Genomic DNA, 27,120 nt, shown 5'->3' on the forward strand with positions numbered 1-27,120 from the left:
TTGAAAAAGAACAGTTCAAGGCAAAATAGCAATTTTTAGCTAATGTTTCTAATTAATTTACTGTATGATGTAATGCTAAGTGCTGTGGAGAGCACTTGTACATATTTTTAATTGAAAGAAATAAGTATGTCAATAAAATCTTCTTGTAATCTGCGTCACTTTGAGTAAAACATTCGAGCTTTCAATAGCTGTGTCCGCCATCATCATCAGGACTTAAAATCACTGACTGCTGGGGCTGGCAGGTCTTCATGTCTGCCGGTGTTTGAATGCCAACAGTGTTCCTCATCCTGTACGCAAAAAAGTGGTCATGAGTATATTAGTACACAAGACAAACATTATTTTGGATGACAACCATTTAGAGTCTGAATTTCAGCATTTGTAGGTCATGTTTACAGAAAATGGTTACAGCAAGGGGGAATTGCAAAAGCTTTCAAGTGCATGGACAAAAGATACCATATGAATCAGCAGAAGAGGCTAAACCAGCTGCATTCCTTCCATACTGTGGAGCAACTAAAAGCAAGCTGCAATGCATGCTGAAGAGACACGGACTAACACCAGTGTTAAGACTTGCCTCCAAGGTAGAGATATATTATGTCCCATTAGAGGCAACATAAGTCTTCATGTTCCTGGCATGTATGGTGTCCCCTGTGAATGTGTTAGCATTTACATAAGTCTAACTATTCACACTGTTGTTGAGTGTTGCACAGAGCATCCACAACATCTCAGACTTAGGGAACTTGAGAAGACAGCTCTGAAGCTGAAAATTGCCTACAAAACAGGCATAAAATACAATTTGATAAGATGAGAGTATTGCCTGAAACACCATCACACTGGGATACTATTATTAAAGAAATGGTCAAAAGTAGAATAATCGGCAACAATTTTGACAAATACTAGGGGTACACACCTAATAGGGCATGGGGCTTGCCTTTGGACATTGAGCGAAAGCAAAGACGTGGGCTTGACATTTGTAGGGATGTGGGCCTGGCAGTTTCAAACCTGGTGCCAGGCCTTGAGCCATGTGATGTCACTCAGTCCCACAGTGGGATGGAGCTGCTAGGAGCTGCCCAATTTTTCTATCACACATGTGTCACTCTGACTCTTTCTGGAAGGTTCCTGACACTGCCAGTACATCTATATAAGCAGAACACCATGCCAGCCCTGCCAGTCAGTGATGATGAAGGCAGAGAGAGCAATCAAAAGCTCAAGCGTATGACGTATGACTCGAAGTGATGCGGCTTGTAAATCGAGATTTTGTTGAAGCGTACCACTGTGGAAGACTCGGAGGACAAATTAAATGTGAGTACAAAGCAAAAGCAATTAATTGCTTGTTAAGATTAGCAATAATACATTGAACACATAATTCCCCATTACACATCTTGCACTTGGTGTATGCTGATGTATAGTTTATTCCAACACCTTGTCTTCTTTAGAGTTTCGGTATTTTCACAATCAGGTGGTTCATTCCATTAAACGGGTGCTCATCTGCTACAGTACTGTAGTGTGAGGTTTGTCCTGGTCATCTAAGTAGCATGGCATACCTTCTGAAGTAAAATTTCTCATCAAAATTTTACACAAGAGATTGTATTTCCATTTTTGAGGTGGAGCATCCAGGCATTGTGTAGAGCGACATCCAATATCCAGTTGAAAAGATCTCCGTTCCATTTCTTGTTATGGATATTTATCCTGTAGTATTTCACATTTTCATCTGTTCAGCCAGTTCTGCACATGAGCTTACTGTATTCTGTCAGGACAGAGGGTTAAGGAACTTCAGTGTGTTTCCATGACCACTGAAAATGTCCTGTAACACCAGTTGTATTTGATGCTGCAGAAACAGTTGTTATGCAGTGCAAAGTTGTTATGCAATCTACACAGAAACAGGTTATTTTCCTTTTATATAGCACCATTCACTTTCTCTATTTCCTTCTTCTTTGGAAGCGAGCAGTTTTTGGGATATTATTTTCTATCACATTCCTGGTGTCCCCAAAACCTAAGAAAAAATGACCAAAGAAAACTTGTAAACAAGTTGTCAAAACAGATGTGAAATGGAAGTGATTTCATTTTGGGAGGTGGATTTTAAATCATTTTTATGAGACGCACAGTTGCTTTGTTAAAATACTTCTGCCTTGAAATCTGAATAGTTATCTGGCCAGGATAGGTATCGAATCTCACAAAGTAGCCACAAGGTGTATTCAGTGACCAGACCTTATATCCAGAGCGGATTGGTTTACCACAGATATGTTGTTTCAGGCTACACCTCTGAAAATAGCTCACTGTTCTTTCATTGTAGGACAGATTCTCTTCTGACACACAATATTTGGGAAATTGTCCCTTACAATGAATAATAAGAGGCTAAATTTTCCACAGTTTACCACTATTGTTTGCATCATAGTCAACATTATTATTATAACACTTAGTAAATGTAACAGGCGTACTAAAGATATGGCTTAGACTATGCTTGTCTGCCTTCTTCTGGAATATTGTTGCTGTGCAGAGTGGGATCCACATCAAATAGGACTGATTGGGGATGTCGACAAAGTTCAAAGAAGGGCAGTTCATTTTGTATTACTATGTAAAAAGGGAGAGAGTGCTATGGATATGATAGATGAATTGGAGTGACAGTTATTAAAAGGGGCAGGATCATCTCATAATAATTCAATCACCGACCTTTTCATTATAGTGTGAAAATATTTTGCTGAGAAATGATCATCATGATAAAATAAGATAAATCAGAGCTCACACAGAAAGATTTAAGTGTTGGTTTTTCCTGCACAGTACAGTAAGGAAGTGGAACGGTAAGGAAGTAGCTTTACGATGGTTTGGTGAACCCTCTGCCAGGCTCTTAATTGTGAATTGCAGATTAATCATGTAGATATAGATGTACCAGAAAAATCAATGAACTGAAGGATCATGTCAAATCTGTTCCTTCTCACTGCATTATACACTAACTCATAATGTATGTCACCTTTGCTCTCCCAGTACATTCTTTTTGTTGGCAATTGACCATACTCAATAAGTACTACAACTGCCAAGAAATATTTGATTTCCTCAAAGGCTGTGCAAAGATCAGGATAATTTTTAGATGAATTGTACCTTTTCATTTCATTAGCAATGACATTGATCTTTATTATCGAAGAATAGCTTAGAGTTATTACTCAACTACACTGCTGGTGTCTTGTTTTGGGAAAGTAGAAATGTAAATTTTTTTGGAATTCATTACAAAATCTCCTTCAATCCAGCAATCCATTGTATCACAATGAGTGTATGACTTGTCCTGAACTATTGTAAGCTTTGGTGGCAGCTGTATTTGAGCAAATATTTCCTTTTGAGAAATTGATGTTTATGTATTGTGTGACTGAGATACGGCCTCTTCTCCATATGAAGTTCTAACTCCAGCATCTGCAAGAATTTGTCTTTGAGTGATCTTCATTAGTCAAAATGTTTGAATGAGGTTGGGTAATAAAGTGTTTTGCACATGATGATTGTTGTCGAATAGTATGTCAAAAACTTTCTGAACCATAAACTCTGGCTGTAGAATCTCAGCTACTCCTCTAAATAGGCATCATAGAATAATGCATGAAAATGATTAAAGTGCTCTCATTGGTGCTTTGTGTTACTTTTATGTCACGCAGAAAATGTACCATGTGTTTCTGCAGTACAAATAACGTAGCATAAATTTAAATAAATGACATGTAATTGTCGGGTTATTATAAAACTATTTAGAGTTTTTTTTAAAATTTGAATGTGAAATATTTTAATGTTATACTTACTCTAAATCCATAGTGTGGTGAAATTCAAGCTGTGGAAACAATGTTAAAATTTAGTTGCCAACTGTCCCCTCTAATAGACTGCTTATTACAAATACTAAAACTGGAATGGAAGAATAGATGTTCAATAATCTGTAAATAAGTGCAACATGATTATAGAAGTTTGTTGTTGTCCATTAATGTAACACTGAATACTAATGGGCTAATGCAATTCATTTTGTCTCTCTTCAGGGCTGTATTGACCTTGTTGAATTTGTCCAATATATCTGCTAAATGCACAGTGTAAGGGCACTGTAGTTTGACTGCAGCACCAAGACTTAGGTCAGCTGGCTGAAGAAACCCAACTATTGTACCAAAAGGTTTGTATATTTAAAAAAAAAAATTCCTTGTGATAGTCACCTCAACTTAGTGCGTAAGAGAAGAAGTTAAATACATCATCATTTTCTTTACAGAACTTGTAGAGTAGATGATTATTCACAGAATGTAAGCCTGTCTTCTTAAGATAGTGCAGAGATTCATGCAATCACTTACTTATATATTTAACAAAGAGGTACTGCTGCATGTGAATTACACAAAGGACTTAAATAATACCAGGTGTAGTGGATATTAATTGTATGTAAAATGTGTGATATTGAGCATTCATGGATTACAGCTCCATCAGTTGTACATCCAAGTACTCATACTCCAGGAGGCAAAAAGTTTAAATATCAGAAACATATAAAAATAAAAATAACAACACTATCCTAACTGTTTGTACCATCATCAGGGAGGGGAGAGGGATGGAGTGGGAAAAGTTGTGAAGGAAGGGCAAGTCACTTAGACACCAGGATGAGAGGGAGCCATCTGTAGTCAACATGGTGAGGTTGGTGAAAGAAAAAAATACTAGTGAAAGCAATGCTTTTCCTTCTTAACCTTTCCCAACCTATACTTCTCTCCTCCCTGAAGAAGGAACTAATAATTCCAAAAGATAGGAGTGTGTCATCACTTTTGCTTTTATATGTGTCTGTCAGCAGTACTAAACATTTTGCCTTCAAATAAGTGTTCATCCCACAGTCCCACAGGGCTGCTTTCCCTTCCCCATATCCACTCCCTTCCATCCTAGCCCCTCTCCCTCCCCCCCCCCCCCCCCCCCCACACACACACCACTTTCTTCCTCGGTGTTTCCCTGTACAACAATTCATCTATTCCCTCAATTTTGCTATTCCTTTACAGTCTTGTCTTGCATTTTTGCTCTCCATTTTTTTTTCAGCTTTTTCTGATCACTCTTGGGGTTTGACCTCCCTCTCTAAATTGTTTCAGTTTTGGGGAAGAACTCCCTCCCTAGCGACTCAGGTATGGATTCCCCTCCCTCCCCCTCCTTCCTCCCCCACCGTTGCCTACACCTCTCCCTTCCATTAGGTCACTAGTAAGATAGCCAGTTTGTGTGATAGGGCTGTCATGTACACATCTGGCTGAGCCTCCTGAAAACAAAGGGATCACACTTCTGGTACCTGCGCGATCACTGCCTCATGCATGACTAGGAGTGGTTGCTAATCTCTTTGGGGCAGCGACCACTATGCCAGGCGGCCGGCCCTTGCTTCAACACGAAGGCCCTGCTCGGGTGAGCCCCTGAACAGAGTGGGTGGTACCAGGGCAAGCATGCTAAGCTTCACAGTTCTGGCTGCTCTTCTGTGAGCATCTCTTCAGATAGGATCAGTTCTCTCTTTGCTCCTACTTTTACTTTCTTGGCCTTCTCCTACCTCAGCACTCCCTGGTAGGAGGGCCAGGCCTGTCAGCTTAGGACAAAAGTTTCCTCTTACTTGGTTTGTTCCCGGACAGATGGGGAGACTGTGGCCATTACCAAACCACTCTTCTTTTGTAGAAGATATTGAAGATAGGGTTGCTGAAGTAGACTCCCTTAGTAAGAAGCAACCCGGTCCCCTGCTGATGAAAAGCTCTTCTATCAGTCTGCTGGCTTCCTTTTGTGCTTGCAAGCACTTAGGAGGCATCCTGGTGGGCATTACTCCTCACCAGTCCTTAAATATGACAGAGGGCATTATTTTCTATTCGACCTCCTTCTTCAAACTGATGAAGAACTCGGGACTAATCTGCAATGGCATAGTGTTCATTTCATCCAGTAAGTCCAGAGAAGTCCTAAGGACAATTGTATTGATACCAGTGCTTGCATCTTGGCTTTTCAGGGAGAAGCCCTTCTGGAAAAAGTCACAGTTATGGTTTACCATTGTGACGTGAAGTTCTATACCCCACCTCACATGTGCTGTTTCCAGTGCCTCCATTTAGGCCACATGTCTTTGCTATGTGAGGCTATTACTATTTGCGGCGAGACAATATGCCCCAGAAAGGATATTTCAGGCTGTGCGAATTTAACTTTAGATGGTTTGACAGTACATCCAGCTCTTCACAGCCTTTGGACTACCTCACAAACATGCAGAACATGCTCTTCAAAACTCTCACTAAAAATCACCAAACTACCCAAATAATGATACACACACTCAAACTTAAGATCTGAAAAATAATACACCACCGGATGCACTCCCCCCTGCTGTTTAGGTACCACAAATATAGGTGAAGAGTATATAGATTTAGATGGTCTAATCACTTTGTCCTGCAACATTTCCCAAGTATTTTCCCTCAATGCTTTCATATGATGTGGGGATAACCTATATGGTAGGCACCTTAAGGCAACATTGTCCGTTAATCCGGTCTTACGTTCAGTTTCTTTAATCTCACCTAATTGATCGGTTAGTACATCACTGAACTCGGTACACAACTCAACAATCTGCTGTCTCTGCTCTGGCAACAAATGCTCCAGGTCATACACGGAAATGGTTTCCACTGCATTCATTACATGTCTGGAACCATTAATCCGGCAATGTACACGATGTTTACAGAACTTGTAAGGCTTTTCCCTGGTTAACTTGAAATAAAACCTCCTCCAACACCACTGGGGCACCAGCCCTACCTTCCCGACAAAATCGGCACCCAGTATAGCTGGTACCGACAGATTACGCACCACTTGGACAGGAAATTTCCATGTAAACTCACCAATTCGGATCTTAAACTTAATTGTCCCCAAAATTTTGCATTTGCTCTGAGTTGGCTAGTAGGCAATAGCCAATTTTGTATGATAAGTCTGGCAACATGCAGTGTCGACGCCCATCTTTCATCCATTAAAGATGTGGAACTACTGGTGTCCAGCAGAGCACACACAGGTTCCTCACTTAGTGCTGTGCAAACAAAAGGAACTCTATCTCTGGGAGCTGCTTCAATTCTTATACACAACCCCCTAACATGCGATCCCCGCTTACAGTACCATAATAAATTCTTGTCCTTCCCTGTTTTAGGGCAATTCTCGGCAATATGTCCCCTGTTCTTGCACTTGAAACACCTTACTGTAGGACAGTTCCCAACAATTGCCCACTGCTCTTACACTCAAAGTACTTTACTCCCATGGAACCTGCCTGTCGTATGAGGCTAGCTCTTGCTGTTGAAAAACTTGTTCCTTACCTCATTGTTGGTCGGCGTAGATGAGAGCTTGTGCACTATTGATCAATTCATCTAATTGCCTAAAGCTCTGTGGGCATTCACGAAACAGAGCTCTGCAACGGTCGCTAGGACGCACTTGCTGGAGAATATTCTTGACTACTTCCGCTTCACTATAATTAAAGACATAAACTTCTGGCACTATCCTTTACCCTTTTAACATACTTCTCTAATGGCTTGTTATTGTGCTGGACTTCAAGATATCCTTTACCAATAACTTCATGTTACTTTCGGGGGGACAAATAATTACGGCAGATTAACTCCCGAAATGCACTTAATGACAACCCATGATGCCTAGCGTCCATTAACAGTTGTTCCAGATGCCCACTCACTATTGGACTCAATCACTGATAAAGATGACAAGCAGTCAAGTCAAAAAATTCCCCTCTATCCTCTAATCTCGATAGAAAATGCAAAGTGCTTAGTACCTGATCAATTGAATCTAATGATAACGTACTTGCCTCCAGTAGTAATTTTTTGAAAGGGTTGGGCAACTTAGCAAAAGTATTATTACCTTTTATAGAAGGAATAGAAGGGGCCTCGCTCGCAACTTGTCCTAAGGTAGGCTGAGATAATTCCCTGTCCATGGCATCTCCTCCGCGTACTAACATTCCCTGTGTACGTCCTAATAATGTGTTTAACTGTTCAGACAATTCTTTACACTGGGCGTGGAGGGGCTGACAGTACACAGAACCTGCGCCCTACCAATATATTGTATAATCCGAGCTCTCACTCTTAACCTGTGACCATGACGGTTCACTGAATTCATAGAAGGAAACTATTGACTTCATCTCGCCTAGTGCACACTTAATGCTGGATACGGCGTCACTCACCTCGCTTTCCCTGCGGCAGTACAACTGAATGGTCGGTGACTTCCCGCAGCTGCCGCGCTAACTCAGCCACACTGCCCAATGTATCAGCACCCCTGACACTTACTTCGTACAGTAGTTCCTCCTTCCGCAACTCCGACACCTTTCTGGCTGCCATGCTGAAACAATACAACACCAAAGTACTATTGGCTTTACAAAATGTAACACAGCTCAATCTTAGTGAACTGTCATTAAAAAATGATATAATTCATACCACTTCTATGTCCTCACATAACAATGATGCTCTCTGCTACCTTAGTGTAACAGAGCATTAAGTGGAAGAGCTGGAGGTGAGGAGATAGGTGCAATACAACAGTTCTAAGCATAATTTTATTGTAACTAACCATCCAGTAAAATCCACTAATACTCTTAAAACCAAACTTTTAAAAATGACACAAAATAATTGATTTAAAACAATATGTCAAAAAACTTTGCAGTGAATCATTTTATTTAAATTAATGTGGTATCTTGGCCAAGAAAACTTTACAATCAGAAGTGAATATAACACATGCATTAACCCTATCAAAATTACTGCAGTTCATCATTCATTTATCTTTGCTCCTTGCAAACAGGTACCAAAGAAAACAAAACTATCAGAACTTGTCTCTGGAAGGGACATGAAAATAACCATATGAATACAGTACATATGAGTAGCATGACAAGTTTTCGGACTCCCCCTCCTGCAGAGTTCTCTTAGTTAAATATACGCCACAGCTGAGTCACATACAACATGCCCGGTATTCAGATCCTTGGGCGACGACTATTCCAATCACCACAGCTCACTATAACTCAAAAACGTTAATTATCGGTATTATCCACAGTGTCACCGATACTGAACAAAGGCATCTTCTGTCCGAAACACGTCGTGTAGCAGGTTGACACAGTCCGGGGCTCCGCTCTTCCGTCTCACTCCCTGGTTGCAACTGTTCTCCCGTAGCTGGCTCCGGCCATCCCTCATGGCAGTCGGTAGAGAAAAACACCTGAGTGGTGCTGGATGTGTCACACTGTAGTACCAGCGCGGGAAGGTTGTGTGCGGCATTAAAAGGCATCGGACATGTGGCAATGATACCATCGGCACAAAGGAAAAGACGCAACAGTTTCCTTACTTACACTGAGTGGCAGTTGTTTATCTACTGGTGCATGCTTAGTGTTGATGTGACTACATTGATCCTTTTCAAACCGCAAAAAGTGGTTTTTCTACAGGGTGCATTTATATTCACGCATATTATGCAGTAAGCAATAACTTCAATTCTTGAATTTAATAATTTGTAAAATGAACAGTTACTAAGATAGTTTCTTGGTTGTAATCTGCAGACATTCGCAGTTTGTTTTTTAATATTTTCTGGCAGCTTGTGTGTGTGTGTGTGTGTGTGTGTGTGTGTGTGTGTGTGTGTGTGTGCGGGGGAGAGGGGGTGTCATCCGGTGATGAGGTTATAAGTACCTTTATTTAGCAGAAAAAAATGTAGTTGAAATATCAAAAGTGTGATAAAAGAAGTAAAAACACTTTGATATAAAATTGCATACACTCTCCCCCTAGATCATCCATGATAAACTGCACACTAGCTCACATCCTGTAAGATATCGTTTAAATTGGTCAGGTGTTCTAAAATTGTCAATTAAAACACAAGAAAGTCAAGAGGAAGACTAAAATAGATCTGCAGGAATATGTGGCTGGCTGAGCACTTACAAGAAACATGGATGAGCCTGATAAATTTTAGGGAACAAGTCGGACACTTCGTAAAACGTTAAAATATGTACCACATTAGTTTGATTGTTATTTAAAATCTGGCAGTAAATTAGATGCTTCCATCTTCTCTGAATATAAAACACAGTCTTCTGAAATGTGGTTCACTTTGATCTTTATGCCACAATCACCACACACTGGATGCTCTTCTTGCTGGAGCAAGAAGCCTTTATGTCACAGGGCTATGTCCTATGTGAAGACAAGTGAGAAGGATCTCATTCAATGCAGCTCATTGTTTATCGCTTCCAACTACTCTTCCCGTTTATGCATGACTCAGTACCTCAACAGGTAGGTGATAGCATGGAGCTGGATGGCACACTGAACTATCTGAGTATTGTGATATGCCACTTTGGCTGCTAACATTTGTCATTTTGTTGCCTATAATACCCATGGCCATGCCCAATTTTGGTGGCTTCCTTTAGAGGACTGCCCCATTTGGTAAGCAAATTCAAGGTGAGAAATGGTCACCGAAGTGAAGGTCATCAATAACTACCCACTGAGCAGAATTCAGTTGCATATTCCCAGAGGCATTTATCTGTCTGAAAGTTTGTTGCTTTTGGAAGCTAGATGTTTCAACTAACAGTGTCCCATTCCTCAATTACTTTATAGATTTTAAGGTGCCAGCAATGCCTGGTAAACCATTTTGAATCTATAAAGGTGAAACTGTCTCAAAGCTGCCCTCTTTTCTTGTAATTATCAAAACCGCACTCTGTGAAGCAGCCTATGTTCTATTACTATAAACTGAATGGTTTAAAATAAATCTTGTATCAGGAGGACTGGTGACACAAGCTCTCTTTGTGGGTTAGGTATTGATACCTACTAGCAGTACACCCATTCTGCTTCGAGGTGGGTGGTTAAACATTGAGGTTTCCATCTCTGTCTCATGAGCAGCTAGGGAAATAAGTGTCCTCCCAGACTGAGTCCCTTTTGCCTGAGTAAGGCAACTCATTAAAGACATTTGCACAAGAATGCAGAACTCCACTCATAACTAGACGAAAATGCAAAGTCTACATGATTATCAGATTTGTATCTTGTATTGTAGTTGTGTGAGTCACATTTCACTTAAAACTCATTCTTTTTATTAGCACCAACACTGTTAAATAGCGAATGTAGTGGGAAGCAAGTGTAAGAATTCCAAAATCCTTTAGAGGGATTTGCAAGACATACAGCTTTGTACTGCACACATTATTTATGTTACTGACTTTTACTGAAGAACACTTGATTTGCTTTAGCTTCATGTTGTCGCTAAGTAATGCCATTAGTCAAGAGGGAGTAAATAATGCAAAGGAAGTTAGTACCCTTGTCCTCAATTCAGCGCAACATGGGAGAGTTCTAAGTGCAAACACACTTGACAGTATGTCATCATCGTCATCATCAGCAACAACCTCAAGTATTAGACCTGTTGCCATGCTCTTTATTAAAAGTTGTTCGTGTCATCTTTTTGTAAGTTAATCATGTTTTATTTCCCCTGATCATTTTAATACTTCTGTCATCTTTCATGTGCTGTACATGATCTATTTGTTTTAAGTCAATAGCTTTTCATCTTGTTATTGAATGACTGTCCTGCTACAAAAAAGAAGCCATATTTTAGAAGATTCGCTCAATCTTATTTGTTCAGATGTTAAGTGTCCAGTTCTTGTATTCATACTGCAGTAACAATGAAACAATATCTGTATACAACTTGACCAGTCTCTTCTTTTGGATAGGACTTTTTTTTTTTTTCAGGCCATTTTCAGCAGTCGAAATATGTTTCAAAAACTCATGACACTGAATTGCATTAGCTGGATTTTATTACTACTATCAGTTTCAGCTGTAAGCCATCATATGGTATGAAAATCACGTAAAGCATTTCATTTGTCATGAATACTGAAACACAAAGCATTGAATATTGTAATCCACATGAAACACATAATAAAAAACTTATTCATAACATTTACATGTGCAACAATTGTCCTATTCATATGAGATGACAGCAACAAATGAAGTCATTTGGATTTTATGTTTCAGTGTTCACTGTATTGTACCGAAGGATTTCTCTAATCTGTGGAGCTTCATGTCCACATCTTCAAACTTAATATGTTTAAAATAACGCCCAGTATGCTTAAATTTATGTGTTTGTTCAATAATTTGTTTATAGTGATATTACGTGCTATAAGGTCCAATGCTCTAAATGTGGTAATTCAGTTTTATTGGTCGAGACTATCATACCATATCTAGCAGTACTGCAGTACTGTTTAGGACTGATTTTCATTGTTATCTCTATGATCTGATTATCGGCAAACAATGAGGTATTAAACTTAAAACCATTATTGATAGTAAGTGAAAGTAAATATGCTTAGTGAATTGCTTGGTTAGTATTTGAAGGGCTGTTCTGCTCCTCAGACTCTGAATTCTTTTGTATTATTCATATTCAGTGACAGAATTGCTGAGACTATGTCTACTGGTAAAGTAAAGGCACCAGTAGTTGACCAGCTAAGGAACATTTGTCTCTGTATATTTGACAACTTAATTTTTTTTTCAAAACTTTAAAAAGTCTATTTTTATAATAGTTGACCCCTCAAAATCCAAATTTTTCAGCAGTTGACCACAAACTGTTGCAGTAGATGAAGACAGCAATTTTATTCAACAGGCTAGGATAAAGAATATGTTTGTTTCATTGAAATATGTACATAATACAAGTTCATTCTGAAATGTACAACCATGCATACCTTTATTGACAAAAGTTAACAAAACTCAGGGAATTTTGTCATTTACTGCCAATTTTCCTCGGAAAGATAACACGTCATTGCTATTTGATCCCTTGAGTATGTTATTTGTCCTCTCTTACTGTCCATATGTAAGTAGGAACTCCACTCTTAGTCATGGATGACACTGTAAGAGCCATCTAAAACATTAATATTTTTTCCTGTATCGTAAGACCCACTATATTCAACACTGACATAGTCATTATGGTTTAAACTGAAGTCTATCCCTTCTTCCACATCACTAAACTTCACATCACAGCCTTCAGTATGGTCATCAGAGAGTTCTGGAACTGAAATAGAAAACTCGGAATCACGACAGTGTTATAAAAGGATAGATTGCTACTCACCATATAGTGGAGACAATGAGTTGCAAGCAGGCACAACAAAAAGATTGCTGAAGAAGTAAGCTTTCAGCCAAAAATTCTTCTTCTGAAATAGCCAACATATATACATTACAAGCCATATACATATGACAACTGTCTCTGGCTGCTTAGGCCAGACTGCAAGCAACAGTACATGATGAAAGAAGCAGTCTACATATGGGGAGACTGGGGTGGGAACAGGGAGGGATAGCAGTGTGGGGGTGGGGGCAGTGAAATGCTGCTTGTGGATGCATAAAGGGGCGTAGTGGGGAGAGTGGTGGGCAGCTAGGTGTAGACAAGAGGTTAGAAAGAGGGTGTGGGAGAGTGGTGGGCAGCTAGGTGTAAACAAGTGGTGGGCAGCTAGGTGTAGACAAGAGGTTAGAAAGAGGGTGTGGGGGAGTGGGTTTGGAGCAGAAAAGGTGAGAAATAGAAAGACTGTGGGTGCAGTGTTGTAATCTAAGGCTGTGCAGTGCTGGAGTGGGAACAGGGTTGGAGACAGGTGGGTGAATGACAGTGACAAAGGTTGAGGCTCAGGGGGTTACGGAAACATAGGATATATTGCGGGGAGAGTCCCCACCTGCGCAGTTATGAAAAGCTGGCATTGGTAGAAAGGATCCAGATGGTGCAGGCTGTGATGCAGTCATTGAAGTGAAGAATGTTGTGTTGGGCAGTGTGTTCAGCAGCTGGCCCAGCAGTTTCTTGATCACAGTTTTGTGGTGGCTAGTCATGTACAAAGACAGCTCATTCGTTGTCACGCCCACGTAGACACAGCATGGTGGTCGCGGCTTAACTTGTTGGTCACATGACTGCTTTCACGGGTAGCACTGACTTTGATACAATAGGTGATGCTTGTGACCTGACTGGAGTTTAGTTGGTGGTATGGGACAGATCTATTACAGGGATATGAGCCATGGGGCAACGGGTTGGCAGCAGGGGTGGAGTACAGATACACAAGGATATGTGTAGATTCAGTGTGTGGCAGACTACCGCTGTGGGAGGGGTGGGAAGAATAGTGCGTAGGACTTTCCTCATTTCAGGGCATGATGAGACATAGCCGAAACCATGGCGGAGAATGTGATTCAGTTGCTCCAGTCCTGGACGGTACTGAGTCACAAGGGAAATGCCCCTTTGTGGCCGGACTGTGGAATTTTGGGAGGTGGTGGGTGACTGGAGAGAAAAGGCATAGGAGAGCCATTTCTGTACAAGGTAGGGAGGGTAATTTCGGTCTGTGAATTCCTCGGTGAGACCCTTGGTAAAGTTCGAGAGGGACTGCTCTTCACTACAGATGCAACGGCCATGGTTGACTATGCTGTATGGAAGGGACTTCTTGGTACAGAATGGGTGGTAGCTGTAGAAGTGGAGGTGTTGCTGGTGGTTGATAGATTTGATATGGACAGAGGTGCTGATAAGGCCATCTTTGAGGTGGAGGTCAACATCAAGAAAGGTGGATAGTTGGGTTGAGGAAGATTGGTGAAGCGAATGGGGGAGAAGTTGTTGAGGTTCTGGAGGAATGTGGACAGGATTTCCTCACCCTGATCCAGGTCACAGAGGTGTCATGGAAGGATTCCTCCAGATGACCCATGAATACGTTGGCGCAGGATGTTGCCCATTGCCGTACCACATATTTCTTTAAAGATGATGCCTTCAAAGGTAAAGTAATTATGGGTGAGGACATAATTGGTTATGGTGACCAGGAAGGAGATTGTAGGTTTGGAATCCATCGGGCTTTGGAAAAGATAGTGTTCAATGTGGGTGTTTGGGAGGAGGCATTAACAGTGATGAGCAGGGCACTGTGTGGTAAAAGAACAGGAACTGTGAACAGTCAGTGGAGGAAATGATTGGTGTCTTTTATATAGGAAGGTATGTTGCGGGTAATAGACTGAAGGTGTTGGTCTGAGAGAGCAGAGATACTATCAGTGAGGCACAGCAGCTGGTCACAATGGGGCGTCCTTGGTGGTTGGGTTTATGGGCTTGAGGACAAAGCATGTAGACGGTAGGAGTGCAGAGAGTGATAGGGAAGAGAAGAGAGATCGACTCAGGGGAGATGTTCTGGGATGAGCCTAAGGATTTGAGGAGAGACTGAAGATCCTGTTGGATTTCTGGAATGGAATCAATGTGTCAGGATTTGTAAGTAGATGAACACGACAGCTGATGGTGTCTTTCTGCCTAGTAATCCTTGTGGTTCAAAACCACAGTGGTGGAGCCTTTGTTAGTAGGTAGAAGTATAAGTATGGGATCCTGATCTTATAATCCTACCTGCTTATAATCCTGGTGGAAGGACTCCGCCAGCTGTCATATTCGTCCATCTACAAACCCTGCCACAGTGACCTCATTCCAGAAATCCAACAGGGTCTCCAGTCTCTCCTCAAATCCGTAAGCCCATTCCAGAACCTCTCTCCTGAGTCTGTCTCTCTCCTCTGCCCTTCTACTCCCAGCACCCATACATGATTCATGAAGTCCATAAACCCAGCCACCGAGGGTGTCCCATTGTGACCAGTTACTGTGCCCCCACTGAGAGATCTCTGCTCTAATAGACCAACATCTTCGGTCTGTTACCCACAAAGTACACTCCTATATAAATATGTCAATCACTTCCTCCAGCGACTCTTCACAGTTACTCTCACTTCACCACATGCTGCCCTGCTTGACACTATTGATGCCACCTCCCTTTACCCTAATATCTCTAATGCCCATAGCATTGCCACTATTGAACACCATCTTTCCCATTGTCCGATAGATTCCAAATCCACAACCTCCTTCCTGGTCACCATGACCAACTATATTCTCACTCACAATTATGTCACCTTTGAAGACATCATCTGTAAAGAAATCTGTGGTGTGGCAATGGGTACTTGCATGGCGCCATCCTATGCTAACTTATTCTTGGGTCATCAAGAGGAATCCTTCCTAACCACACATAATTCCAAACCCCACACTTGGTTCAGATTAATTGATAATGTCTTTGCATATGGATCAAGGGTGAGGAAACCCTACTCACAATCCTCCAGAACCTCAACAACTTCTCCCCATTCACATGGCCTTGTCCTACTTATCCCAACAAGGCACCTCCCTTCATGTTGACCTCTACTTCAAAGATAGCCAATATCAGTACCTCTGTCCATATCAAATCTATCAACCACCAGCAATACCTCCACTTCGACACTTACCACCTATTCAGCACAAAGAAGGCCCTTCAATACAGCCTAGCCATCCATGGCCATTGCATCTGTAGTGAAGAGCAGACCCTCTAGAACTTTAACAAAGGCCTCACTGAGACCTTCATAGAGCAAAATTACCCTCCCTACCTTGTACAGAAATGGATTTCCCGTGACTCAGTAGCAACCAGGACTGGAGCAACTGAATCACATTCTCCGCCAAGGTTTTGACTATGTCTCGCCGTGCCCTGAAATGAGGAATGTACTACCCACTATTCTTCCCACTCCTCCCAAAGTGGTATTCTGCTGCCCACCAAATCTTCACAATGTCCTCGTCCATCTGTGTTCCACCCCTGCTGCCAACCCCTGGCCTCATGGCTCATATCCCTTTATTAGCCCTGTCCCATATATCCTCCAACCACCACCACCTATTCCATCAAAGGCAGGGCTACCTGTGAAACCTGTCATGTGATCTGCAAGCTAAACTGCAACCACTGTGTTGTGTACTATCTAGGCTTGACAACCAATGAGCTGTCTGTCCACATGAATGACCACCAACAAACTGTGGCCAAGAAACAGCTGGACCAACCAGCTGCTGAATGCACTGACCACCCCAATGTTCTTCATTGTTTGCACTTAGCTGCCTGGCCCTCGCCCCACTTCAACCCCGTGTTCTCCCACAAGCAGCACTTCACTGCCCCCCGCCCCTACCGATCCCTCCCCCCTCCCTGCCCCAGCCTCCTCCTTACCCTCACCACTCAAATTGCTTCTCCTATTATGTGCTGTTGCTTGCAGTCTGGTGGTGGAATCCAGAGACAGTTGTCGTGTGTGTGTGTGTGTGTGTGTGTGTGTGTGTGTGTGTGTGTGTGTGTGTGCGTGCTTTGTTTATTTGAATGTGTGTTTGTGTGTGCTTTGTTTGTTTGTTGACTATTTCGGCAGAAGGCCTTTTCATTGAAAGCTTACTTGTTTAACAGCCATGTGTGTGTGTGTGTGTGTGTGTGTGTGTGTGTGTGTGTGTGTGTGTGTGTGTGTCTGTCTCTCTGTCTGTCTGTCTATCTATCTCAGAAGAAAACCTTTTGACTGAAAGCAGTCTTTTTGCTGTGCCTGTCGACTTCATTGTCTCCACTATATGGTGAGTAGCAGTCTACCCTTTTCATAATATTATCATTATTCCATCCTGTATTTTTCAAAACTCAGAATTCAGTTTTATACCTTTAAATTTTTGCCTTTTCCTGAACTCATTTTTTCTATCATTTTCCCTCTCCTCTTTCTTTTCCTTTCAGTTCTTCTTTCATTTCTTCTGCTTCTATTTCATTCCTTAATTTATTTTCAAAATGTTGCTGGATCAGAACAGCAGAATGAATTTTTTCTCTCTGTTTCTTCTTAATGAGTTTGACTAGATTCAAAGGAATGAAAAAGATGATTGTTATATGGTCCTGGTATGTCACACAGCTCTGCATCATGTTCATGTACAACCGTATATGGTTTGGTTCATAGTCATGGGAGATTTTTAACATCTGTATAGAAACATCATTATTGCTGTCGTCATTCAGGAAATGGGGAGGTTGAAAAGAAGCTGATTTCTGGTGCTTTGTTTTCTTCCGAAGTATAAAAAGAGACTGATCACAAGGATCACCTTGCTATTCATCAATAGAATTTGAGAAGACAATATATTTTGCCTTGCCAATGCTATAATTCAGTAATTCAAGTCTCTGTTCCAGTATTTGTTTGTTTGCTCTTCATAATTATTGTGAATTTCTACTTGATTTCTCTTGACAGCTGAGTTCTTGTCCAGAATACGTTCAGTTTGTGGGTTCCATGAGAGAGCCTACATTTTCTAAACTCACTGGCCAAAACAGATGGTGTAACTATTTTGTCTAGTACTTTCTTTCAGAGATTAGTAAAACCTTTCTTCTTTAAAATAAAAGCCTCAGGACTATAAATTCGCCATTGGTGAACTTTTCTCTTCTTGCTTTCTTGCAGCGTTCAAAACACTGAATGTGTATGGCATTTGGGTGCATACCCAAAAAAAATATTTTCTTTTTGTCGCAGAACTGACTTATATGAAGGCTCAAATGAGATGAATGGCCATCCACAAACAGTACAACAGGCAAAACTTTTTTTCCCCTCAACTAACTATGGATAAAATGAGTTTGCAATGGAATCTGGTGTGACCTTCTAGTTAATCGCTTTATCTCCTTTACGAGCCAGTTTCTTATTGCCTTTAGGACTGAGAAAACAGGCTGTCTCATCGCAATTAAAAATTCTAGGTGGGTCTTTCAGTACATCTAGTAAATCCTTTTTCTGAAAGTATTTTTATACACCAGCAAACTACCTTCTTAATTATCTTCTGGTAAACCTTGCGGGATGTAAGGTCGTGGTCCATGAAACTCTTCAGCTCCTAACGTTTCGTCCAGTGCTTCGCTGGACATCTTCAGAGGGGTGTTTCTCCTCCGGTGAGTCTTGCCGACTGACGGGTCGGACGTCTGAGAGCGACTTATGTATCGTAGAAAGTGGGCGTGACCAGAGTTACACGTGATATGCAGAGATAACCTTTGTCAGAGATAAAACTTAACTATCGATCGTAATCTTGTCACGGATAAAACTGTCTAGCAATTCTGTAGTGCTGTTGTCCAAATATCACCAAGTTTCATGGTCTCTTCTTTCCGATTAAAATTATCCCTATGTTTATATATTCAATTGCTTCTCTACAAAGCCGTGGGTAATAGTTCGTCGTCTTAGATAAAATTTTTGTTTCGGAAAACTTCACTTGATGATTTCCTGGCTGAAAAGCGTGTTCTGCTACAGCCGATTTATCTGTTTTTCCTAATCGGCAAAGACTTCTGTGTTCTTTTAACCTTGTATTTACGCTTCTTTTTGTTGTTCCAACATAAACTTTACCACATGTACACGGAATTTTAAATACGCCACTGGCTGATAGAGGAGCGCGTTTATCTTTTACAGACCGAAGAACATGACAAATTTTCTTCGTTGGTCTAAAAACAGGTCTAATATCATGTTTACTTGAAATCTTTCCAATCTGATCCGTTACTTTCTTTATAAAAGGGAGAGAGACTGTATTCTTCCATCGTTTTTTGGACTTGTCCTTAAGCTTTTTGTTGTTTGGGTGCAGTATTCTGCTTACTTCTTTCTTTGAGTAGCCATTTTTCTCAAAAGCGTGCTTCAGATGTTTTAATTCGTCGTCTAGATACTCCGGCGTGCAAATCCGTCTGGCTCTGTCAATGAGACTTGTAATCACACCTCTTTTTTGTTTTGGATGGTGGTTAGAGTTTTTATGTAAGTATCTGTCTGTGTGCGTTATTTTTCTAAAAATCTGTTGTTTCAAGCTTCCATCCGTCTGTCTCATAACTAAAACATCCAAAAACGGTATTTTGTTATCATTTTCTCTCTCCATGGTAAACTGGATTCTTGGATTTATATTATTAAGGTAATCAAAAAATTCGCCTAAGGCTTCTCTACCATGTGGCCAGACCACAAATGTATCGTCTACATACCGATACCAGCGAGATGGTTTCTTATCTGCTTTTTTCCAAGGCTGACTGTTCGAATTTCTCCATGTAGAAATTAGCTACTGCAGGACCCAATGGGTTACCCATTGCTACGCCATTAAGTTGTTCGTAAAACTCATTATTCCACTGGAAATGACTGGAAGTAAGACAGTGTCTGAAAAGAGCAGTCAGATCTTCTGGAAAAATATCCGTTATAAAATCCATAACTTCATTAACTGGAATCATAGTAAATAAAGATACTACATCGAAACTTACTAAAATATCTTCAGGAGTCAGAATTAAACCTTCAATTTTCTCTATAAAATGACGTGAGTCCTTTATATATGAGTCCGTTTTTTTTTTAAATATGGTTGTAAGCGAGTTGTTAGATATCTTGCTATTTCGTACATAGGAGAATTGATAGCACTAACAATCGGTCTCAGAGGAAGGTCCTTCTTATGTACCTTGGGTAGGCCATAGAGTCTAGGACACATAGCTTCAGTCTTCAATAAAGCTCTTTTTTCTTCTTTTTGAATAGAAGTGGCCGATTTTATCAAATTATTTGTTTTCCGTAGTACGCTGGCTGTAGGATCTTTCTTAAGTTTTTTGTATTGCCCTGCAGTTAAAAGATTCAAAATTTTGCTTTGATAATCTTCTGTATTTAAAACAACCGTAGCATTCCCTTTATCAGCAGGAACAATCACTATGTCTTCATCTGCATTTAAATCTCTCAGAGCCTTTCTTTCGCCATTGGTTAAATTACTTTCCAGAGGTTTACTGCGGCATAATACTCTGGTGGTTTCGATCCGGATTGCATTTGCAGTTTCTTTGGGAAGAGTACGTATACCTGCTTCTACATTTGCAATAATATCCTCAACAGGAACTTTCGGAGGTGTTATAGAGTAGTTTCCTCCTTTTGCAAGAACTGAAATTTCGTCTTGAGATAAAACTCTGTCTGACTTATTAATAACAGTTTCGGACATCACTATATTATTTGTAGATTCTGCATAAGTTTGTAACTTTTCGAACTTCTTCTTATGCCTTCTAGTAGTCGTTTCCATCATGGTTTCCATAGATCGAAATGTAAGGCAATCTATTTTATTCCATAGGGCTCTCTGTATCTTACTAGCAAGGAATAAATGTAACTGCAGTAACTTACGGTCAACAGAATCCATCTCTCGTCTTGTATAATGTATCCTCTCTCGAAGTAGTGCTGCTTCTGTATAATCAAATATCCGATGAACGCGGGCTGTCTGGAACATCCTCTTCAACTTTAGAAAATTCAGTATGGTAGACGAATCCCTACAACGCAACAAGAATGTTAAAGTACAAATTAAATGCGCTCTCTTCTTACGTAAAATTTCCAGGCGTCTAACTGATTTTGAGAATTGCTCCCCGTAGAGTCTTCTGATCATAGTATGAAGGCTTTCACGACCGGATGACATATCTTCTGGTAAACCTTGCGGGATGTAAGGTCGTGGTCCATGAAACTCTTCAGCTCCTAACGTTTCGTCCAGTGCTTCGCTGGACATCTTCAGAGGGGTGTTTCTCCTCCGGTGAGTCTTGCCGACTGACGGGTCGGACGTCTGAGAGCGACTTATGTATCGTAGAAAATGGGCGTGACCAGAGTTACACGTGATATGCAGATATAACCTTTGATTACGATCGATAGTTAAGTTTTATCTCTGACAAAGGTTATCTCTGCATATCACGTGTAACTCTGGTCACGCCCACTTTCTACGATACATAAGTCGCTCTCAGACGTCCGACCCGTCAGTCGGCAAGACTCACCGGAGGAGAAACACCCCTCTGATGATGTCCAGTGAAGCACTGGACGAAACGTTAGGAGCTGAAGAGTTTCATGGACCACGACCTTACATCCCGCAAGGTTTACCAGAAGATATGTCATCCGGTCGTGAAAGCCTTCATACCTTCTTAATTCATCTTTGCTAACTGCAGCTCTTGTTGTGATTTAATTCTGGCTGATTCTTTTTGCTGTAATAGGATTTCTCTTTAAGAATGCATGCACCAACATTCTGCCAAGATGATTATTAGCAAATGGGTTACTTCTATTAAGCTGATTTATGATTCATTGAACACTGTCTTGTAATTGTATTACTGTCATGGGAATCCCAGTTGCAAAGACCCTCCTCTTTTTTCTCAGTAAGTATTGAATATGGAACAATTTTGTCATTCAATAGGCTCTTCTTACCTTCCACTTTGTATTATAAAGATATTCTTATGACCCCCCCCCCCCCCCCCCCCCATTTTTTAGCTGCTGTTCGAACTGGTGTATGATAGAGGTGAACAACCTCAACTGCTGCTTTCATTTCTTCTTCTGAGCAATTACGAAACTTGCCTTTGATAGGAGCCATCTTGACAGGTCTACAGCTGACAAAAAAATTCTAAATAAAGACACAATATAATTTCGTCAGAAGTTCACCACTGAGTTTACCAGTACTTGACCACCTGGTTATCCACAGGATGCACCCAATGCAGAGTCTCAAGAAATAAAACTACTAGTCTATTTCTTCTCACCATTAAAGTTAAAATATTTAAAGCATTACTAAATCATAACAACTTTCACCATTAGTTGACCGCCTGGTCAATTAATGAAAAGTTTGTCATTTTAATTTAGCAGTTGACCAGAGCTTGACTGTGTACATTGTTGGCTGCTAGCAGTTTATTTCTATATCATGACCTTCAAAATAACTTACCTTTTTACGGTAATGCTTGTGCTAAAATCCTAAGTCAACACTAACAGCATGGAAGAACAGTTGATTACACCTTGTCCTTAACAAAATTCATAAGGAATCCTGCACAAAACAGATTAGCATATACACGCTTTCAGCTAAACATCTATCATTTTATCCCATGATGCCTTGTATATGCCCTACTACAATCCTGCAGTTAGATGTCAGGGCTATCCATAGCTAGTATTTACATACTGCCTTGGTGATTAGAACTCTTATTAGTGTAGTTTTTCTCTCAAATGGTCAACTGCTAATTCACAGTCAAACACTGGTGCCTTTACTTTTTGTCGGTATTTTACAACACTTTCCATATTAATTTCCACTGTGTTATTTTAACACAATGCTGTACTTCTATTCTCAGTACCAAAGAGATAAGATTGTTCCATTATTAACATTTGGATGTTATAATCAAATAAACCACTTATAACAGCTCATACGTCAAAATCAGTAAAAGTAACAGGACCCAAAAAAAAAAAAATAAATAAATAAATAAATAAATGTTCATAGTTTTTACACAACACACATTTTTGATAGTTGTGTTGTGCCCTTCTGTTCATTTGGGAGCTTTAATGTGGCAAATAGACAAAAATTAGAAATCAACAGTTCTAAGTGTTGATCAGTATCATTTGACAGAATTGAAATCTCCAGATACAACCTGTACATTTAACTATGTATAGTCTTATAAACAGACTCTCCAATAATTAATGAATGAATTTATTTATTTAACCCCTCTCCCCACATGGACCCAAAGGAACCACATAAGGTTTGATTTATTGTAAGACCATTAATGTTTGTATCTGGTGCCAGTAAGTTATTTTTCTGTTTGTTCAAAATTGGATATGAGTTTCCACGAGATTATGAATTTTGTTTGCTCTGAAGTAATTCCTGATCCGTACTTTGTAATGGCAGATGGGTTCTTTATTAGTGTCCTCATGTTATCAGCAAACATGATTGTTCAGAGCACACCTTTAAAGCCACTGGAAAATTATTTATGTAAGTTAAGAATAGAGCAGGCCCACCACTAAAACTTGTGATTCCCGTTATTCTGAGTTTAGTCCTGTGTGCCCATCTGGTTTCTTTTGTGAAGATATTTGAAAGAGGAATTGAATTGCTGCCATAAAATATTTTATATTCCACAAAATGCCTACAGAATATACTATCAGGAGGGTTTATTTGCAAGATTATACATGCTTTTCTTTGTAGAGGATAATATCAGAATATCTACACAGATATTCTGCAGGTCACCATACAGTGTGTGGCGAAGGGTACCCTCTACCACTGCTAGTCATTTCCTTTCTTGTTCCACTCGCAAATAGAGCTAGGGAAAAGTGACTGTCTATATGCCTCCATCGTATCGTATCTTTGTAGTCCTTATGTGCAATGTATGTTGCCAGCAGTCGAATCATTCAGCAATCCGCTTCAAATGCCGGCTCTCTAAATATTCTCAATAGTGTTCCCTGAAAAGAAAGTTGCCTTCCCTCCAGAGATTTCCATTTGAGTTCCTGAAGCATCTCCGTAACACTTCTGTATTGTTTGAACCTGTTCGTAACAAATCTAGCAGCCCGCCTCTGAATTGCTTCTCCTTCAGTCCAACCTGATGTGGATCCCAAACTAAGAAGCTGTTAATGGTTTTACTTAGAAAAATGAGTCCGCTTTGTGCTTTAAGCTATTTGAACCAAACAAACTGTAAAATGGGTCAGTAATTAGAGATGAGATTTATAGTATTTCAAGTCCCTAAGGAAATGTATCCTGAGGCATTAATTGATTACAAAGATAGCTCAGAGGTTGCCCTATCGAGTTCTTGCAAGATTTTAATATTCTAATGGTAACGCTGCCATGAAAAAATAAAAAAGATAATGTTATAATTTATGTGATCTACTTAGGATTTTTTAAGCATATGTCTGTTGGTGGTCATATTTGTCATCATCACAACATCAACTGAATGTTTCATGCTACAAGAACTCATTATAGGTAGTTTCATTTTACAGTATCACATCTAATAATTCATCATGAAAGCAGAGCAGGTAAACATACCTAAACAAAACATTTGATTTCTATCCATTCCCCTCTCCTTTTCGTGTAATATAAGGTGTGGTCCAAATATCTGTGTCCTCAAAAAGAAGAGTGACAGAATGGTGTCCTAGAGGTACACAGCATATTACTTGGCCATATCTGTTGTCTGATAAAAATAACTTGTCATCTTGATGTAGTTGTGTTCAACTGGTAACACATGATAAAGAGTGTACAGTATCAATGCTCATTTCTCTATGGAAGAAAGTCATTCAGGATTGAATGACTATTTTTGTTCTCACATTTCTCTTAACATAATTTCTACCATTATTCAGGACTGTAGTTTGTGAGAGTTCTTATTGAACGCAATGTTGACTTTGACAACAGACTGCTTCCAATTCCACTACTGTAAAAGAATAAAGATAAAGAATTTTAATTGTACCAGTATTCTGCACAAATGAATGATACACATTTGGATGGGATACATTTGAATGATGTAACATTATACAGGAATCTCTTTTATTAACTGTGAACAAACTACGAACATACTTTAAGGGCCATTCATAGTCGACTTTGAATTAGTTCTGCTGCTGTGCATACTTCCATTCTCATACTTTCTTGGATCATGCTTGCAAAAGCACCCAACTGAAAAAAAAGGAAAAAGAAAAGATAAGGGGAGGGCGAAAATTGTTTCTGAAGGACATCAAGCTCAAAATATTAAACATGAAGCAATTCTCATTTCTAATGTGTAGATCATTTCTCACAATAAGGTTCTTTGTATACTACTTGTTTAGGTTCTGTAGGCTTTCAGTTTGATCATTCACTGGTCATTAACTACCAGTTTAATGTTTCCATATTTACAATCTAGGAGATTAATCGAAACCAGAAACAAGCTACCTACAGATTATTTAATGAGAATCATGATAAAGCTCAGCTATTTTTATTTAGTAATATCTGTTCATAAATCCTTTTCTATAGTTCCACATTTTTCTCAATGAGAACAATGATTCCTGTAGTATTGGAGCTTCTGCACGTACAGGAGTATAAAAAAGTATGTCTGTCCTGTAGTACTGCATTTCGAGGCCTGGACAAAAAACAAAATCATAAATTACTAAGTCTTGAAATATATTTTAAAGAGAAGTGTTTTACTGATAAGTAAGTTCTTTATAAGGTTTATGATCTAGGTGTTTAAATTTTATTTTCAAAATTATGGTGGGATTCATCGAATATCTGCAGAGAGAATATAAGTTCATTGACACACACAATTGTACGTTTAATAATGTTTAATCATGACATGAAGAAAAGATATTCATAACACAAAACAAAGATATTAGTATACTTTTAGTAAGAGTGAGATGCAGAATAATCAAATACAGAATTTGAGTGTTGAACAAAAATTATTAAATAAAATAGATGTTTCTAAATATCAACTGTGTCATATTTTTAGTAACTTACAAACTCCTGTATTATTCAATAACTACTGAAATCCTGCTGTAAACAATGTTTTAGCCACACATATCTATATCTACTCTTGAGCTTGTAATTTTAGTAGCTTTTATTGCTCCACAAGTGAAGAAATGTCTAATTCAAATAGGTTATGTCCTTTGCTGAAATTCTGGATTATGCATGTGGAACAAAGCACCTCCATTATCAGTTATAAATCTAATATTGTGATCAATTGATTTAGCTCACTTAGAAGCCTTTTAGTCTGGATGATTTTTTATCTGCTTCATTAACTGGAGAAATCTCTGCATCCCTTGTGAATATTGAAACTGCCAATAGCCATATCAGAGAAAAGTTGAAGCATTCTTGATTCTAACTGACCATTAATAAGACCACTATCATAATCAGTGACACTGGCATTATTTTTGTACATATACGAGGGGATGTCAAAAGATAACTGCAATTATTTGTTTAGTGGAAAATACCGCTCACCTTTATTCAGATCCCATGACAGACCTTCAAAGTAATCTCCCTTGGACATGATACAATGATTCCAGCATTCACTCCAATGTTCATAACACTACCTGAAGCTCCTTTTTGATAATCTGTTGACTGCACACGAAATTTGATTGTTTAGCTCTCAACCACTCTGAAAATAATGACCCCAAAGCTCTTTTTTCATTGCAAGAAATAGGTTGAAGTCACCAGGCACTATGTCTGGTGAATAAGGTGGATGTGGCATCACCTCAGTGCCTAATTGAGTGATTGTTTCTTGAGTCTTGATGACATGAATAGCCAGTGCATTATCCTTATGAAGGATTCATCCCATTTGAGCAAGATGTGGTCTTTTTGTTGCAGTTTTCCCCCTTAATGGCCCTTTCAGTACTTCACAATAGTAATTCGCTGTTACAGTATGTTACTCATCCACCACTTGATCATACACAGTGCCTTGCTTATAAAAAAAGACAAGATGCGTGACTTTTCCTGCACTTGGTTGAACTTTGGCCTTTTTGGGTCTTGGACTTGAAGAATGTTTCCATTGGGCACTGTTCTATTTTGTCTCTGGGTCACAATGATGAAATTAGGATGCGTCACATGCGATGACCTTGTCCAAAAAATCTGGTTCTCACTGAAGCCTTCCCTTCCATTGTTGGCACGCAATCACATAGTGAGCCTTCTGTTCGTCACTGCTCACATGAGGCACCCACTTTGCTGCAACTT

The 27,120-nt window shown here is 39.8% G+C and overlaps 1 long non-coding RNA gene across 2 annotated transcripts; it reads right to left on the bottom strand.

The window, feature by feature from the left end:
* On the bottom strand, nucleotides 1–25,615 carry LOC124610646. Of its 2 annotated transcripts, XR_006979499.1 has the most exons (6): nucleotides 25,358–25,615; nucleotides 25,006–25,101; nucleotides 24,481–24,862; nucleotides 12,632–12,957; nucleotides 8,144–8,298; nucleotides 1–287 (listed from the first exon to the last, which is right to left on the bottom strand). It is a non-coding gene; the product is annotated as an uncharacterized LOC124610646 (long non-coding RNA). The 2 variants fall into 2 exon arrangements; XR_006979500.1 differs by lacking the exon at nucleotides 12,632–12,957.
* Nucleotides 25,616–27,120: the final 1,505 nt, after the last annotated feature.

This window comes from Schistocerca americana, chromosome 1 (genome assembly GCF_021461395.2).
Source record: "Schistocerca americana isolate TAMUIC-IGC-003095 chromosome 1, iqSchAmer2.1, whole genome shotgun sequence".
Lineage (NCBI taxonomy): Eukaryota > Metazoa > Arthropoda > Insecta > Orthoptera > Acrididae > Schistocerca > Schistocerca americana.